At 39.6% G+C, this 15,720-nt stretch overlaps 1 long non-coding RNA gene across 16 annotated transcripts in view; it reads left to right on the plus strand.

The window, feature by feature from the left end:
• LOC144284490 (uncharacterized) overlaps positions 1-15,720 on the plus strand; it is a 127,818-nt gene that overhangs the window by 27,560 nt on the left and 84,538 nt on the right. For 8 of the 16 annotated variants that reach the window (XR_013352895.1, XR_013352908.1, XR_013352890.1 and 5 more), the window contains 2 exons: positions 8,148-8,291; positions 15,108-15,411. The exons of 5 other annotated variants lie outside the window; for them this stretch is intronic. This is a non-coding gene — a long non-coding RNA (uncharacterized LOC144284490). The remainder of the gene's footprint in view (positions 1-8,147; positions 8,292-15,107; positions 15,412-15,720) is intronic. 3 more of the 16 variants (XR_013352897.1, XR_013352894.1, XR_013352904.1) reach the window with 1 other exon arrangement.

Raw genomic sequence — 15,720 nt, forward strand, 5'->3', positions numbered from 1 at the left:
CTTCCCAGACCCTCTGTCACTTGCTCTGCTTCAACAACTACTGTGTCCAATGGGTTTGTCTCTGGCTTGTGCAGTTCTACTGCTTGGGGATAGCTAATGATTTAGCTTCCCTGTCTGCTGTTGGGTCAACAGGCTAACTGACTGTATACCTTGTATCTCTAGCTATTTTTGCGCTTTCAGACTTGGATGCAATTCCACATGGCAGGATGTAGGATCTCTATCCCAAGGTGCCACTTGGGGGCCAAATGAAAATCTTGGAATTGTAGGAAGAGTTAATTTCCTATAACACAAATAAAAGGCATACAACTCAAGAAGTAAAGCTTTTTTGCAGATAACAAGATACTCCATGTAGAATATCTGAAAGACTCCACCAAAAAATTGCTAGAACTGACACACAAATTCAGTAAAAAGACATTCCATTCTCATGGATTGCAAGAATAAATATTTTTAAATGTCTATATTACACAAAGCAATCTATATATTTAATGCAACGCCTATCAAAATATGAATAGCATTTTTTTACAGAGCTAGAACAAGCAATCCTAAAATTTGTATGGAACAAGCAATCATAAAATTTGTATGGAACCAAAAGACCCCAAATAGCCAAAGCAATCTTGAGAAAGAAAAGCAAAGCTGAAGACTTCACAGTTCTGGACTTCATGTTATATTACAAAGCTGTAGTGATCAAGATAGTATGGTACCGGCACAAAAACAGACACATAGATCAATGGAACAGAATAGAAAACCCAGAAATGAACCAACAGCTACATTGTCAATTACTCTTTGACAAAGCAGGAAAGAATATCCAATGGGAAAAAGGCAGTCTCTTTAACAAATGGTGGTGGGAAAAATGGACCATTTTCATACACCACACACAAAAATAAACTAAAAACAGGTCAAAGTCCTAAACATGAGACCTTTTAAAACCATAAAAATCCTAGAGGATAACACAGGCAGTAACCTTTTTGACATTGGGTGTGGCAACTTCTTACTAGATGTGTTTCCTGAAGCAAGGGAAACAAAAGCAAAACAAATTATTGAGACTCCATCAAAATAAAAGCCTTTTGCATCATGAAGGAAACAATCAACAAAACTAAAAGATAACCTACGGAATGGGAGAAGATATTTCCAAATGACCTAGCTGGCAAAGAATTAGTATCCAAAATATATAAAGAGCTTAACCAAACTCAGCACCTCCAAAAATAAATAATCCAATTAAAAATGAGAAGAAGACATGAATAGACATTTTTCCAAAGAAGACATCCAGATGGCCAACAGACATGAAAAGATACTCAATATCGCTTATCATCAGGGAAATGCAAATCAAAGCTACCAGGAGATACCACCTCACACCAGTCAGAACAGCTAAAACCAACAATGTAGGAAACAACAGATGCTGGTGAAGATGTGGAGAAAGGGGAACCCTCTTGTATTGGTGGGAATGCAAACTGGTACAGCCACATTTTAGAGAATCACCATTGAAGAAAGTTTCAAATCATCAGGAGGATGCAACATTGCTAGCTTGAATTCTTCTAATAACGTATCTTTGAAATATATAAAACAAATTTATACACTATAAACAGAGACTGAAAAGCCCACAGCAGGGATCCCTAGGTGGCTCAGCAGTTTAGTGCCTGCCTTTGGCCCAGGGCACGATCCTGGAGTTCCAGGATCGAGTCCCATGTTGGGCTCCCGGCATGGAGCCTGCTTCTCCCTCCTTCTGTGTCTCTGCCTCTCTCTCTCTCTCTCTGTCTATAATCAATCAATCAATCAATCTTAAAAGAAAAAAAGCCCACAGCATAGTGAGAGATTTTTTTATTACACTCTTTTGTAAATGTAAAGCCAACTATTTGAACAACATAATTGTTACGAATTTTAACATTTCAATGGTTTAAAACAATATAAACTTATTTCTTGTTTCAATAAATAGTTTAACACCTGTTAGACTAATTTATGTGCCTAATTTGTAGGAAGGTGTATGTGGCATGTGGGGGCCCAGTGCAGTATGGTCATTCAGGCACTCAGGTCAACAGATGGTCTCAACTCATCATCTCCAAGATCACTCTGAGTATCAAACTCTAACCAAAAAGAAAGCATGGAAGATCATATAGGAATTTTATGTAAGATAGCTTAAAAGTGGCTTATTTTACTTCCATCCCTATTTCATTTGCCAGAGCTCAAACATGTCTGTGCCTAACTGCATGAAACACTGAGAAACATTAAGTTCATCTAAGTATAAGGTCAATAGTTTATTTATTTTTTAAAAATAAATTTAACAAATATTGTTAAGAAATTCACATCTGGATGTATCATAGTAAATCTGAAGTATAGCACCAAAGACGAAGATAAGATTTTTTAAAAAGTAGCTAGAAAGAAATAGAAATAATTTACAAAGGAACAAGTAGATTGAGACAGTGGAATTATAACATGAAAGTATCTAGAGGACAAACTATCAACTTAGAATTCTGTACCTATTTAGAGAGAGTGAACGAGTGAACGAGCTAGGTGGGGGGAATGGGGAGAGAGAATATCCAGACTCCAGACAGACTTCCTGAGCCTGAATGGGGGCTCAATCTCACCACTCTGAGGTCATGACCTGAGCTGAAACCAAGAGTCTAATACTTAACTGACTGAGCCACCCAAATGGCCCTAAGATCAATATTTTTAAAAAGCAAGTTGTACTTTTATGCAAAGTATTAGAGTCAAAATTTTAACATAACAGAGATAAGAATATATAGTATTAGGAACAATTCCTATAAAAGATATTCAATTTGTGGGAAGACTTACAGAAGGCCTGAATAAATGGAAAGATATTTTAGGTACATGGATAAGAAGATCCAGCATCATGAAGATGTCAGTTCTCTCCAAATTGATCTAGAGATTCAGAGCAATTAATCAAAATCCCAGCAGGAATTTTTGTGGCATTCAGTAAGGTGGTCCTCATGTTTGTATGAAAGAGCAACGATACTCCTTAAGACGATGAATCAAGTTGTGGTGGTAGCATGGTGGCAGGATGCTGGTCTAGCAGAGAGTAAGGATTAATATAAAGCTGCACTAATTAAAATAGTGTGGTACTGGCACAAGGCATACAGCAGATTGAGAGAATAGATTGAAGGTCTGGAAACATGATTTATGGCAGGGCTGGTACTCTACAATATTTAGCAAAGATGAACTATGCAATAAATGGTGCTGAGAGAGTTACCCATAAGGGAAAACTATGATATGGATTTGTACATACCGCCATGTACACACAGAGATCAATCCCATTAGATCGAGGACACAATTGGAAAAGACAAATCTTTAAAATGTTTAGAAGAAACTAAAGGAGAGTACCTCTGTGTTCTCAGAGTAGGAAAGGATTTTTTAAGAATCAATAAACAGAAGTGTTAAATATTAAGGTTAAGTCATATAAAATCAACTGAGTTAAAACAAAGAATCCCTGTTGATCAAAGGATTCCTAATGGAGATTTGAATATAAATGATAAATTGAAAGGAGGTATTTGCTGCAAAAATAACTAATTTGTTAATACCCACAGTTGATAGATGTTACCTATGATTTGGTAAGAAAAGGTGGTCTGTTAGAAAAATGGGCAAAAACCCTATCTCACATTTCACAGAAAAGTAAATACAGACAACATGAAAAAATTTTAATATCATGTTTATATCAATAGTTAGAACCCAGGAGAAATGTGAGATTTTAGCTTCCTTTTTATAAATAAGTTTATTTTTTAGTCTTGAACACTACACTCCTCCTTTCATTCTTCTTCATTAGCCATTTTTATCTTTTTTATCTACTGCTTAGCAGGATAGGCTGGTAAGTAAAATGTAATTTTGAAAGTCACAAGTGGGTCAGTTCCTGATTTTTGCTTTTATCTCAATTGAACGAGTCATGTTTTTCAGTTCAGTAGAGAAAAAAAGAAATTGATCCTTTTGTTTAAAAATCATCAAGTTTACAATTGTACATCTTGAGCTATCTGCTTTTTAACAATAGACTTACATTAAGATAATTATTTGGCTTACTCTATTAATTCATGCATCTGGCCTTTAACACACCCAAGTTATATTATTATTCCTGGAAACTAGTTTTCTGTACTACTATTTATAATTTTCTATATGTGAATAATCTGTTCACAGCACTATACCCCAATACTTAAAGTTTTGACACAAGCCTGACACAATCACAGCCACTTAAGTTTTATTGTTAAGGGCAAAAATTCTGACTCGGCTATGAAAAGAAATAGAGCAAATAATATTTGCTTACCCAAGGAGTTCAAGTTCACTGGAGTACCTCATCTTTTTGCTTGAGGACCCTGGAATAGGGGAAATCCCCTGCCTCTCAGACAGATGTATTAGTTCCAGAGAATAAAGGTGTATGTTGTCACTTACAAGCTCAAAAGGAATACTGCTAATGTTTAACTATTTTCAAGGGAAAAGTGCAATGAAGTCATGGAGAAGTTGCAGAAGGAGAAAACATTGTAATGCATGATTCATAGTCAAAATTGTACATAGTTTAGTTTTTCTTTATGTTTTATATCCTGTGATTTCCGACATTCACAAATTCTATATTCTGCTCTTTTTCTGGTTCACCATTTATTCAGTTTTTGACAGATTTTTGAGCCAATTACATGCCAAGTACCCTCTGGATGTTTGTGGCACATTAGTGAACAAAACTAACAAAAATCCTTGTTTTCCATGTTACTGTACATAGAAACCCAAAAGACTCCACCCCAAAATTGCTAGAACATGGCAGGGTACAAAATCAATGCCCAGAAATCAGTGGCATTTCTATACATTAACAATGAGACTGAAGAAAGAGAAATTAAGGAGTTACGTAGATCAATGGAACAGAATAGAGAACCCAGAAATGGGCCCTCAACTCTATGGTCAACTAATATTCAACAAAGGAGGAAAGACTATCTACTGGAAAAAGAACAGTCTCTTCAATAAATGGTGCTGGGAAAATTGGACATCCACATGCAGAAGAATGAAACCGGACCATTCTATTACACCATACACAAAGATTAACTCAAAACGGATGAAGGATCTAAATGTGAGACAAGAATCCATCAAAATCCTAGAGAAGAACACAGGCAACACCCTTTTTGAAGTTGACCACAGCAACTTCTTGCAAGACACATCTATGAAGGCAAGGGAAACAAAAGCAAAAATGAACTACTGGGACTTAGTCAAGATAAAAAGCTTCTGCACGGCAAAGGAAACAGTCAACAAAACTAAAAGACAACCTACAGAATGGGAGAAGATGTTTTAAAATGACATATCAGATAAAGGGCTAGTATCCAAGATCTATAAAGAACTTATTAAACTCAACACCAAGAAACAAGCAATCCAGTCATGAAATGGGTAGAAGACATGAACAGAAATTTCTCCAAAGAAAACCTACACATGGCCAACAAGCACATGAAAAAATGCTCCATATCCGTCATCATCAGGGAAATACAAATCAAAATCACTTTACCAAAACCAATGAGATGCCACTTTACACAGGTGAGAATGGCTAAAATTAACAAGACAAGAAACAACAAATTTGACGAGGATGTGGAGAAAGGGAAATCCTCTTGCTGTTGGTGGGAATGCAAGCTGGTGAGGCCATTCTGGAAAACAGTGTGGAAGTTCCTCAAGAAGTTAAAAATAGAGCTACCCTATGACCCAGCAATTGCACAATTATGTATTTACCCCAAAGATACAGATGTAGTGAAACGACAGGACATCTGCACCCCAATGTTCATAGCAGCAATGTCCACAACACCCAAATTGTGGAGCCAAGATGTCCTTTGACAGGTGAATGGATAAAGAAGATGATGTGTGGGGTCACTCAGTGAGTGAGTAAGGGGAGTGCTTGACAGGATGAGCACTGGGTGTTATACTATATGTTGGCAAATTGAACTTAAAAAATTAATTAAAAAGAATATAAAGAAACTGGCAGGGAAGCTACTATAACTTTCTTTGGGTTGATGAGTGAGGAAACTGAATGGGAAAAGACAAACCATGAAAGACTACTAAGTCTGGGAAAACAAAGGGTTGCAGAAGGGGAGGTGGGTAGGGGATGAGTGATGGGCATTAAAGAGGGCACATGATGAGATGAGTACTGGGTGTTGTGCTATATGTTGGCCAATTGAATTTAAATAAAATATATAAAGAATAAAAATAAAAACTAGATTCTGGTGATGAAAGGCCCTTCTCCCCCAGTCCTTCCTTGTCTTCATGGGGCTTGAATTACAATGGTGGAAGGCTGGCAATAAACAATACACATAATGAATTAGTGAGTTAAATGGAATGTCAGAAATTGCTATATACCATAGAGGAAAGGAATAGAGCAGGATAAGGGATATTAGACTGTTGACAAGAGGTGGTTGTAAGCTTGAATAGGATTTTCGGGATAGGCTGGCACAGGAAGGGGACATCTGAGCAGAAATGAAAGGAAACAAGGGAGTATGTCAGGCTGATATTTGGAAAGAGTGTTTTAGACAGAGGGAATAGTCAGTGCAAAGGCCCAGGGCAGAAGCATGCTTGGTGCACAGAGTGACAGGAAAGGGGCCAGACTGACTGGAGTGGAGGGAGCATAGGGGAAAGGGAAAGTGATAGGGAGTGAATTCTGAGAGTGAATGGCTGGGACTGGAAGGAGGAGGGTCAAGTGTTGAAGGAAGGCAGGCTCTTTGAGATTTGTAGGTCATCTACAGAACATACGTTTTTGCTCCAAGTGAAAGAGATGCCTATGGGTACCCTAAATGGGTGAGCACAGACTGCTGGGGAGCAAGTGAGCAAGGAGAGAACCCAGTTGGGTTGCTGTTGTGTTGCCAAGCAGAGATGTTCCTGGCTGCGGCCAGGGGAAAACAGTGGAAAGAATGGAAGCGGACAGATTTCCTGACAGATTGGATTTAGGATTTCAGAGAAAGACAGAAGTCAAGCATGACATCGAGGTTCTGAGCAGTGCAGGAATGTTATCATGGATAGAAATAGTGATGACTGCATACAGAGCAGGTTTGGGGGGATGGGAGGAGAAAACCAAGAGTTTGGTTTTAGCTGTTTAGAACTTGTGCTATTAGAAATTTAGGTGGAGTTGAAGTAAGACGTGTGGGCTGGAGATTATATGGAAGACCTGACATATACTGATTGCATTCAAAGCTGGGAGTCTGATTGAGATGGCCAACGGAGTGGGTAGGGATAGAAAAGTGGTGTTTCAGTGCCTGGGGTTAGGATCTCAGAGTGACAAAGGGCAACCAGCAGAAGGGATGGGAGACTGAAGGACCAAGCTGGTAGGACAGAATTCAGGAGAATGTGGGGATCTGGTAGCCAAGTGAAGTATATCAAGGTGAAGAGAGAACTCCATTGTTTTAAAAGCTGCTGAGGGGACGCCTGGGTGGCTCAGCAGTTGAGCGCTTGCCCCTGGCCCAGGGCATGGTCCTGCCGGTCTCAGGATGAAGTCCCACACCCGGCTCCCTGTCTGGAGCCTGCTTCTCCCTCTGCCTATGTCTCTGCCTTTCTCTCTGTGTGTCTTTCATGAATAAATAAATAAAATTAAATTTAAAAAGCTGCTAAGAAGTCAAGTACCTAGAGGATTGAGAATGGGGCTTCAGTTTACCTGAGAGGGGAGGTTCTGGTGACCTTGATTAATAAAGGCAGTATCTTTGGTGCAATAGGCGCTGAAAGCCTGAGGGAAGGGGGTTGTGGAGAAACAGGAGAGAAATTGGACATAGTGAAATAGCTAAAAGTATAGACTACTCCTCTGAAGAGTTTTGCAAGAAACATGTCTGTTTTCCAAGGAAGGTTTCCAAGGTTTCCAAGGAAGATCAATTTTCATTTATTAATAATATCTCATTATGTGGTCCTTAAGTGGAGAATAAATAATTCCTTCCACATCATGGGCATTCCGTGGTTCTTTTAAGTGCTTTTGTTAAGTGCTTTCTCATTTAGTTAGAGAAGAGTAAAGTAGCTGCTAAAGAATCCTCATGGCAGGGGAAAATTTGGGGGCTGTTTTTGTATGTTATTAAGAAGAGAGAAATAAGAGTAGGCAAAGAGAATAAGCCAACAGAGAGGGAAAATTTGAGGATGGAGAAGAAAGAGAAGAGTGTTCCATGCCTCCTTCAGTTTCTTTTTCTACCCTGAATTTCACTCTCTTATTTCCTCAGGTCGTTTCTCCATAAAATGCATTTGTTACTTGGCTTATCTGGGTGACACAGACTTTGGAATGTCACCCATCAGGACTTCTGTTCATAATAGAGCAAAAATGATTTAAATTGTAAAAAGAAGACTCTATGAAAAACCAACAGCAGGTAATAGATGAAGCACTTCAGATTTTCACAAATTTTCATTAAACATGAACGTATACTTTTAAAGGATTTAGAGTTTGAAGTTTACTATGACATTCTAGAAAGCATGAAAATAACAAGGCTGTATTCCCTGATGTTCTAGGGAGGTTTGGAAGGGCCAAGAAGAGTCTGCTTTCTCTGGTCAAATGTAGAGCAGTCATTTGCTGTAGTGTAGAAGTCACCTTCAGAGCTGGTGGTTTCTGTGGTCATTAGTTACCAGAAGCTGGAGATGGAATTGACATTCCATAGGAAATACTGGAGAGTGAAGAAAAATGCCTAAAATATTCTAATACAGTCCATTCTTTATAGCCTCACCTGTGACCTTCAACAAGTCATCGAATCTTCCTGCTGAGCAATCCATCCAATTCACTCTTAGATTTATCTATGTGTTCACATTCCTGTTTGATTTCCCACATTAATGGTTCTTGACACTTTGCCCTTCTTAGGACACTACTGTCTTGTAATCATGGCAGGACTTTAGGTGTAAGATGTCTAGTGTTTGGCTCACTTGATAGAACAGCTATTCTTTTTTTTTTAATTTATTTTTTATTGGTGTTCAATTTACTAACATACAGAATAACCCCCAGTGCCCGTCACCCATTCACTCCCACCCCCCGCCCTCCTCCCCTTCCACCACCCCTAGTTCGTTTCCCAGAGTTAGCAGTCTTTACGTTCTTTCTCCCTTTCTAGAACAGCTATTCTAAGAGCATTTTTGCATGGGTATGGGGATTCCCTGTCTTTTTGGCTCCCCTCTTAAAAGAAAAATGACTTCAAGTTGAGATTTCAACTATGGAAGAGTGGCTATTCAGTGATCATGTATGTGTATAGGAGATGCCTAGAAATAGGTATTTTGGAGCTTTTAAAAACTTAATCCTAACTTCTATACTGTGTTAAATTTAAGCATCTCAAAGCCTCAGAGCATTAGCCATTTCCTGGTACTATTTTCTACATATTAGGAGTATACCTTGCATTCTTAAGCTTGAAGCTTAGAAATTCTGATTAAAGACCAAAGACATAAAGAATATCAAGAAATGAGAATAGCTTATCCTGATAAGTACTGTTAACATTATGTTTGTGGAAATAAGCTAAATGAGGCAACATCTATTCCTTGGTTATTATTTTACTGTTCACATATGCTGGGCACTCTGAGGACCTTTAATAACCTTCAATGCTTACTGATTCAGATGCTTATAATTTGATACCAGCGAAGTGCATCACTAGAGGAAACGAGCAGCAAAGCCATAAAACCTTTGATTTACATCTTGGGGCTATCTGGAGTGAAATTGCTTTTCCTTTGTGGGTTGCATGGAGAAAGAGACTTCACCATTGGTGGGAAAGAGATTTGAGCTTTATGGTTTCCAAGGAAGATCAATTTTCATTTATTAATAATATCTCATTATGTGGTCCTTAAGTGGAGGATAAATAATTCCTTCCACATCATGGGTATTCCATGGTACTTTTAAGTGCTTTTGTTAAGTGCTTTCTCATTTAGTTAGAGAAGAGTAAAGTAGCTGCTGAAGAATCCTCATTTTAAGACCTGGCTATAAGTTATTGCTCCCCTGTAGCTTCTTTGGGCATATGCTTAGGGAGAGGGAGATAGTTAATGAAAGATATAATTATATTCTTTTTCCTTGGCTAGGAAGCACCAGTGTGAATGCTTTATGGTAAGCCTGATTCTTAAAAACAAAAGAGTTTTGTGGCAAAGCAATTGATTAAGAAGGAAAGTACAGAGAATGATGACCTTTGTACAATGACAGAGAAAGATGAAATTGAAGTTAAAAAAAAGAAAAATAAATAGATTCATTAGACAGTCTGAGGTTGCTGTGGAAGGTGACTTTATCCTTTCCTAACGATTAAAAAAATTCTTAGCAATTCTTAGAAATGGTTCAGTTAAGTTATTGATGGTACAATTACCAAGTTCTAGGGAGTCCCAAAGACACAAAGGGAGAGATAAATGATCCCTTGTGGTTTCTACCAGCCCAGTGATCTAGTTTGGAAGACCAGACATAGGAAGATAGTATAACTAACTTTATTCAAGTCTAGAAAAAAGAATAACTAAAGAACAACCTGGGTTTCATCTTCAGGGTATATGGTTTATAAGGAATGGGATTTCCTATTTGTTGCCCTACATGACCCTAAAAATTATTTACCCAAGCTGAAGGTGGCAACCTGGAGTGAATATCGGTGTTTGCCTATATTGGGAAGGTTTTCTGAGGTCAGTTTCAATGGGAAGAAAGGCTTTGGTTGATTTGTGAAGCCAGAAGGGAAGGGTAATGGCAGCGTGGTATGTTTGCTATTCAGGTTTTAGATCAGAGATTGGCAAACTTTTCCTAGAGAAGGCCAGACAGTAAATATTTTAGACTTTGCAGGGTGTACAGTCACTTACTCAGCACTACCACTGTAGTGTGAAAGCAGTCATAGACAATATGAAAATGAAAACAATTGAAAGTGACTGTGTTCCAATAAAACTTTATTTAGAAAAACAGGCAGTGGGCCGGGCTTGGCCTATGAGCAATAGTTGCTGATGCCTTTTTTTTTTTTTTTAGACTATTAACCAAGACCCACCAGAGTCAGAGTTGGTAGCTCCTGGCCAATGCCATTGTATTTTTCCAGACACTGCTTCACCCACTACAGAATCTATAGTGCTTCCACTGAGATTGTCTGACAATGCACTTTCTCAGGGGTAAATGCTGCAGAGGAAGAAAGCTGTGTTACAGTAAACACTGATGCTTTGTCAAAGGAAGTATTTAGGCAGCACTACTTGAAATGCAAGTGTACAACCTTGGCTACATTGGAAGCAAATTTCTAGGGGAACTGTCAGAGCATAAAATTAGGTCTAGTTGGGAAGGAATGCAAGCCCCAAGGAACGACTAAAGTGAGACAGCAGGATGAAGAAAATTAACAGTGGGATGAGTTAAGAGCTTCAAAAGTATGATATTTTTCACAGGATCAGTGCCTCTTGAGAATGATATTTTATGCAGTTTATTCAATCTTTATTGCTTGAGTAGATTAGAAACTCATCCTGTACAACCTGAATGAAATGACTCCAATTACAATATCTTCTATTATTATGCCTCCCAAATCCTGCCAAGTCACACCTGCACAGGCCTGACTCTGAACAGAGTGCCATTGTGAGTGTACTTTCTAGAAAGGGAACTTTAATCCGTTCCTAGTCAAAAAGAAATTCTAGTCTCCTGCCAAGATAATTGTATGTTTTGGCCTGAGCGGAAGCCATATTGGTAAGGTCCAATGTTACAAGATTTGAGCAACATCAGCTCACCTATTGAAGAACTTATTTCCCTAAAATTTACTGACGTGCTTGAGCTTTCCAAAATTACACTTAGTCTTAAAGCTCTGTATCTCAAATGTGCAAAACAAAAGCATCTGATTAAAAGGAAAGTAAAGAAAGAGGCTTCAGGAAAAGCTTTTTAGGTTTAGCAGAGAGAATGGGAATCATGATATAGCTATGAAAGATGAAAGGGGGATGACTTCCAGTTTCATGATGAATCTGATATGCAAGTCTTCAGTGTTACTGTTTTCATGGCATCATTTTTCCAATCTCAATAATTCACAGTTGTGAAATAGAAATTTATATACTGATTTGAAGTGAAGGATATATTTGGAACCAATAAAGAGAACAATAGATAGGTAGTTAGAGGGAATTGAATGCCATAGAAATATGGCAGGATTCCATTTTTACATGACAACTCAGATGTGCACAAGGGAACTGTCCTTTGTATGTCTGCAGTTGGGGATGGTGGGAAAGGCCACAAGAACCCTTAGTTTTGCTGCTTATAGAAAAAATAATAATTTAAAACTATTCCTAATGGTCTTCAGCCAGTTTCAAGTCAGTTTCTCTTTTGTTTCTCTTCTCCAAAAAAGTCTCCCCTCATTTGCTTTTCCCATTCGGCATCAGATGCAGAGAAGCCTTATGGCCTGTAGAGGGAGGACTCCATGCAAGTGGCGTCCTTCCCTGCTGAATTCTGCTGATACCTGCTTGACCTCCGGCCTCTCAGTTTTGGTGTCTGTCTGTATTTCATCCCCTATTGAAGTGACTGGGGCTCTTGTTGCTTAAGGTCTGTACTCTCTGTGTGGTTAGATACAACATACTCGGCCCTATCCAGCTGTCCTTACGAGCCCACCTTGGTTCTTATTAGTATAAAGCCTCTGAGTCCTCCCCAGGTCCTATCTTTAGCCCCTGATGTATAGGTCCTTACCTCGCTGCTTCCACAAGGGGTGGGGGAGGTGGGCAGGTGGGGGATTTCCAGGCCTTGTCTACACTTGCCAAGTTCCTATGTCTGTTGTGATGCAGCTGGTTCTGGCCAGCTGGCCCACAGGACCCCGGAAGGTGGTCTCCTCCTGAGAAACCATATGCGAAGTAGGGCACGAGCTCCTCTACAAGATTCTGTATTCTTAAATGTCTCTTTGATTCAGGACTTAGAGCAAAGGCTTTAGGGTTGAGGCTATTAGATCCTGGAGGGACCCTGGCATAGTCCTAATCCTCAGGTCCTCTCTGACATTTCTCTTCCTACTGATGGGATTTCTGTTGCTCCTATATAGGGGCTGCCCTCTATCCTCCTTCTGCACATCACAGCAGACTGGTGCGGTTCTTGTTGTCCTTATCCTCTCATGTCCTGTAGACTTGGAGCGACCAACCATCCTGGTTTGCCTTTGACTGAAATGGTTTTAGAACGAAAGTCCTGTATCCTAGGAAATCCCTTGATCCTGGGCAAACACTGATGGTTGCTTAGTCTACCTGTGATAAATGGACTAAATGGCCAAGCTTTAGTGGCCAAAGGGCTTTAGGGGAAGGAAAAATAGATGACTCAGAAGGAAACCACATGTGAAAGTACAAAACTACAAAATATTTTCCTTCACTATAGAAATAATGGTAGATAGTTTGTTTCTATTACACATAGCAACTAATGTGTGGAAAAGGAGCTGGTGTCACTGTAGGATTAGAAACTGGCCAAAAACCAATCTATTGCAAGTTAAGTGGCTGCCACACGTGTGAAAACTTCCCTCTGATTGTAGAAGTTTTTGGTCCAGAAAGCTAATTGTAATCAATTTTTTGAGCAACTGGAGTAATTTAGGAGAATATCTTACTGCAAAATAACTTTTAATCTGAATCCTAAAAGAAATCTCAAACTTGGACATACACATGTGTTAAAGCAATACACATTCAGTTTATATTATAATAATGTTTGAAGTTGGATTAAGAAGTGAGGCTGGAAATGAAAACTATTAGCAGATTACTAAAGCCATGTTTAATTTTAGGCTGTTGAAGGAAGCCCAGGTAGCTTCTCCTGGGTATGTGTACGGTAGCTCTTGTTAGCATGAGGCAGGCAGTCTGAGATGCACCAGTGTGGCATCCAGGGGGTGTGAGAGGAAGTGAACACGGATCAGCACATCAGGCCTGCTAATGTCTTAAAGGTATATCTCAAGCCAGTGATGATTCAGGTGATAGCCAGCTTTGAAGTTTCTAAGGGGGTGGTAGCTGTATTCCCACAGGTGGGTATAGAGGAAGCCCATGGAGAGGACATGAAGACTGGAGAAGGATGATGGGCTAGTTGGACAGCTGTTCAATAGCCAGGTGGCTGGTGTTAGGGTAACAGGGAAGGGTTCAGAGACCAGCGGGAGTATGAAAAATCATATACCTCAACAGAAGTTTGATCCTGGAATGGGCATATGGGGGCAGAAAAACAATAACCCAAGAGACCACTTGGGAGTCCAGGAAACTTCAGCGTGGCTCCTAACACTGGATGTCATCAGAAGCTGTAAAGACCGAGGGAGCCAAGTGAGTGGTTTGTGCTACAGCTAACAGAACATTACACTACTATGTTCAAGTGCAGTTTGTCTGGATCCCGAGACTGGATGAGCTTTCAGCTGGGGAGACCTTAAAGGAGCGGGGAAGGTACAGGTGGGTAATTAGGACTAGGGACATAGTTGCCTGTCCAAGTGTTACTTTATTAAATTGCCTTCTTTCTACACTGCCTCCAGCCAACAAACTTTGTTTCACCAGAATGTTCAATTGAAATAGGAATGTAAGAGCTGGAAGGGATTCATTTATTTACATGTTCATTTTTAATAAATAAATATGTATTGATTATTTGCCTGTGTTGGGTGCTGGGGTCAAAATTAGAACCAGTTGAAGGAAGAACTGTGTTCTTGAAAGGAGAATCAGACAAAAAACACAGGTACTCACAGAGCTGGGATAGGAGAGCCAGAGAGGGTGTGGATGCACATTGGAGAGGGGGGCATCCAATTAGTCTAGACCGAGAGGGCTTTCAGCTAGTTTAACCTTCTCATTTTACGGTGGGAGGAAGAAAAGATTGAGAATTTTGTGTCACCTATAGCATCAAATCTTACATCTTCTGTGGCAAAACATTATCCTCTAGGTGATCCTAGGTGCCAGTGACCGCCCCCCTTCCTCCACTGGGTAGGGATGTACATAGTCTCACATTCTCTTAAGAATCCAGGTGATATGAGCACAGCCACATGAGTGGCTGTCATGCAAACTATTTGCATGGCTGCTGTCTTGCTTGCCCTCTATAAGATGGTGGAGTTCCAGGGTCGCGGCCAACCCCTCCAGGAGCACATCCCATGACAGGTCCTGGCCTCTGCATTCCTCTTTATGGGATGTTGACAATCTGGAGGACTGTGTGCCTCATCTTACACACTCCTGCTTGTGAGTTTCCCTAGGCATCACTTCACACCTGTCCTGTGTGATGTGCTGTTTGCTTTCCTCCATCCTCTCAAACTTCCATTTGCATCTGCCAGGCATTCAACACATCGGCGAATGTTCAGGATAAATGTCTGAACTGTGCATGGAAAACTAGCACACATCCAGAATTTGATAAGCACTGTTCAGTGTTATACAGAGATGGAAAAGTAGATTGTGGCGCTACTTCCGAACAGAAACCTCCATTAGGAAATTAAATAACCGTCTGGTCACCTCAAGTGAAAAGAAACAGTAAAAGATGGAACGCTGACCCTCTTGGAGTGCAAAAGAGTATTTAGTGGAACCGTGCAGCACTGGAAAGAGATCTGTGATTAAATTTCAGTTCTGCTCCTCTGAGTTTGAGTAAGTCACTTAACCTTTTAACATCTTTAAAAATTGGCGAATCCTGAGAATATTTTTGAGTTGTGGTAATTAAATAAAAAGCAAAAAGAGCACAACACAGAGCCTGGAACAGGCTGAAGTCTGATGCTCTTAAATGTTTATCAAATTGAGTCATACTAACACATATGCATTAATAGTGGAGAACCCCAAAGAGCACACAAAACAGCCTATAATCGAGCGCTAAATTGTGTGGAACACAATGGAGGAAGTCATGGAGGTTTATTCACAAGTGGGCTTGATGAAAAATTAGCTGTCACATTGGGGTAATGA

Source organism: Canis aureus, chromosome 15 (assembly GCF_053574225.1).
Source record: "Canis aureus isolate CA01 chromosome 15, VMU_Caureus_v.1.0, whole genome shotgun sequence".
Taxonomy (NCBI): domain Eukaryota; kingdom Metazoa; phylum Chordata; class Mammalia; order Carnivora; family Canidae; genus Canis; species Canis aureus.